The sequence below is a fragment of the Nematolebias whitei genome, chromosome 20, assembly GCF_014905685.2.
Source record: "Nematolebias whitei isolate Nwh7 chromosome 20, NemWhi1, whole genome shotgun sequence".
NCBI classification, from domain to species: Eukaryota; Metazoa; Chordata; class Actinopteri; order Cyprinodontiformes; family Rivulidae; genus Nematolebias; species Nematolebias whitei.
The window spans coordinates 10,212,613-10,216,247 of record NC_056517.1 but is presented as its reverse complement, the minus strand read 5'-3'; positions in this window follow the sequence as shown (position 1 = coordinate 10,216,247).

Sequence of the window (3,635 nt, the reverse complement as noted above, 5' to 3'; positions counted from 1 at the left end):
GTGTACAGGAAGTGAAGGTTACTGTGTGCTTTGTGTACAGGAAGTGAAGGTTACGGTATGTTATGTGTACAGGAAGTGAAGGTTAGAAGCTTGAAGGCTTCTAGTTAAAACCATGGAAGAACACTCACACACAAACGCACACACACCAACCCGCCCACAAACACACCCACACATTTGTGTATATATATATATATACAATATGACACTTTCCAAAAATTAGAATATCATGGAAAAGTTGTTTAACTTCCATAATCCATTCAAAAAATTTATCTTTAGTAGATGATAGATCCAGGACCCACAATTTAAATGATTTCAAATATTTATTTGCTTATTTCTACATTCATTCAACCTTTATTTAGACAGGTTAATCCCATTGAGCCTCGAGGACTCATTTACAAGAGAGACCTGATTTCTTAACATAACGTGATAACAGCAATGGACAACAATGATAACAATGGATAACAATGATAACAACAACAATAGGCAATCGTAAAACAGGCTTACAAATTTAAGTTTCTCGTTTTTTTTTTTTCAACAAATCAAAAAAAATAAATAAAAAGAAAGCAACCAAAAGGACAATCAAGAGGAATAGCGGCAAAAAACAGTTAAGATGACAAAGCAATTTAGAAAACTAAAAACAGGAACTTGTCTGCATTGGCTTTTGCCAGGTACTTAACAGGGTTTTAAAGTCACTTAGAGAGGTCAAGGATGAGAACTTCAGATATTTTTGTAAGATATTCCAGGAAACAGGAACGGAGTAGGAGAAGGTCCTTTTGTCTAGTTCAGTCCGCACTGAGGGAACACTGCAGGTAATAATGTCCTGAGAGCGTACGCTGTAGCTGCACTCACGCAGAGACATGTAGGAGGAGATGTATGAAGGCAGCAGACAAAGAAGTGATTTAAAGATGAAAATGTACCAATGGAAGAGTCTGTGTGAAGTTAATGATGACCAGTTAACCAGTGAATACAGTGGTGGGTACGGTAGTTACAGCTGGTTAGTGCACCATGATAGACAGCATCCAACATCTGCAGGGTGCTTGTAGGAGCGTTCATGTAAATAATGTCACTGTAGTCAATGGAGGGAAGGAAAGTCTCAGTTACAAGGTGTTTCCTAGCGTTCAGAGTTAGAAAAGAAACCCAGTTTAACTTTCAGTTTCCTTACTACGTATTCCAAGTGAAGCTTAAAAGAGAGATGTGAGTCGATCAAGATACCCAAATATTTATAGGACTTGACAAACTCAGTTTCATAATTTGGGCTTCCAGCTCATGAAACCCACGAAAACATCCATCCATCCATTATCTTTTACCTGCTTCTTCCATTTTGGGTCATGGGGGTCGTTGGTGCCCATGTCCGGCAATCATGGTGTGAGGGGCGGGGTACACCCTGGATAGATCTCCACTCCATCACAGGGACCCATAAAGACAAACGAGACAAACAACCATTCACTCTCTCACTCACACCTAGGGACAATTTAGAGTTACCAATCAGCCTAACATGCATGTTTTTGGTCTGTGGGAGGAAACCGGAGTACCCTGAGAAAACCCACGCATGCACGGAGAGGACATGCAAACTCCACCCAGAAAGGTCCCTGGACCGCGATTTGAACCAGGGACCTGCTCGCTGAGAGGCAGCGGCTCTGCCAGTTGTGCCACCATGCCCCCCCCCCCCCCCCCCCCCCCCCCCACACACACACACATGAAAACAGGATTAAAAAAATTTGAATATTGTGAAATCAGCCCAAATGTTGCAGGGCATGAATGTTTTAAACTCAGCGTGACACACTAATCATTTACTAAACTCAAAGAACCTGCACAAGTTTCCCCAGGTGTCATTAAATTGCTTCAGTTTGTTTCAATTGTCTCAGTTCGGTTCAATATGGAGAAGTCTGCAGACATAACAACTGGCCAGAAGACCATTACTGATACCCTCCATAGGATGGGTAAGCCACAAAAGTTCATAGCTAAGGAGGCTGGCTGTTCACAGAGTGCTGTGTTCAAGCATATCAATGGAAAGTCTAGTGGAAGAGCAAAATGTGGCAGGAGAAGATGCACCAGCAAAAGAGATGACCGTGGGCTTCAGTGGATTATCAAACAGAGAAGATTCCAGAATCTGGCAGAGATCCAGAAAGGGTGGAATGAGGCGGGAGTCACAACTTCAAAAGCCACCACATTCAGACACATCCAGGAAATGGGCTACAACAGTCGGTTTCCTCGGTCTTCTTTTCCGATGAAAGTGAAGTGTGTCTTTCATTTGGAAATCAAGGTCCAAGGGTTTGGAGGAAGAAGGGTGAGGAACAGAACCCATACTGATTGAGGTCCAGTGGGAAATATTCACTGTCAGTCATGATTCGGGGTGCAATGTCCGGTGCAGGTGTTGGTAAACTCTGCTTTCTTAAATCCAAGGTCACCACAACAGTCTGCCAGAATGTTTTAGAGGACTTCATGATTCCTTCTGCTGAGGATCTGTATGGAGATGCAGATTTCATCTTCCAGCAGGACCTGGCCCCTGCCCATGCCGCCAGAAGCACCAAAACCTGGTTTGATGCCCATGCCACAGTGCTTGACTGACCAGCCAACCCGCCAGACCTAAACCCCATTGATAATCTATGGAGTATTCTCAAGAGGAAAATGAGGAACACCAGACCCAACAACAAAGAAGAGCTGACAGCAAGCATCAAGGAAATCTGGGCTTCCATAACTCCCAGTCAATGCCACAGACCGATTGCCTCAATGCCACGTCACATCCAGGCAGTAATTAAGGCAAAGGGAGTCCCAACCAAGTATTGAAGTATGGAAACTGACACATCGTTTTGAAAGAAACATATTTTAATTGATTTGTTGTGATACTAATTTATTTCATTTTTTTTCTGCAAAAACTGAGAACAGTGAGCTAATGTCTCCACAGTATTCTAATTTTTTAAAATCGTGTTTTTATGGGTTTCATGAGCTGGAAGCCCAAATTATGTAAAAATAAACAAATAAATACTTGAAACTGTTTAAATTGTGGGCCCTGAATCTATCATCTATTAAAGATTAACTTTTTGAATGGAATTATGGAAGTTAAACAATTTTTCCATGATATTCTAATTTTTTGGAAAGGGTCTGTATATATATATATGTGTGTGTTTGTGTGTGTATATGCCTGGTGGAACATATACAGTAGTTTTTTCACTACTTTGCGGTTCGACTTTCACGGACTCGCTCTTTCGCAATTTTTCAAAGTAAGATTGAACACGAGGAAAAAAAATTGTACAGGACACATGATTGTCAACTTTCACATTGCTGACGTGATTGGAGCAGTACGGGATACTGAACAGTAAATAATTAACGAAAAAATAAAATACTTTGGACAAACGCCGCCATTTTGTAGTTTTCTCTCAATAAGCCTATACTGTATCCCCACTCATATAGACTACATTTCTCAGAAGCCAACAGTGCCCAGCCCAGAAGCCCTGTTGCCTTCTGTTGAAATACTAGAGGGAAAGTTTTGATCTGATCTGAAAAAGTTTGGTGTTTATTACAGTGACTTGGTGCCCATCGGATACAGTGAGCCGCACGAAACCCACGCGGAACCGGGCCAGAACTGGTTCAACTGTCAGGAAGGAGTTGTGTTTGTGCACTGATGTTTGGTTCTG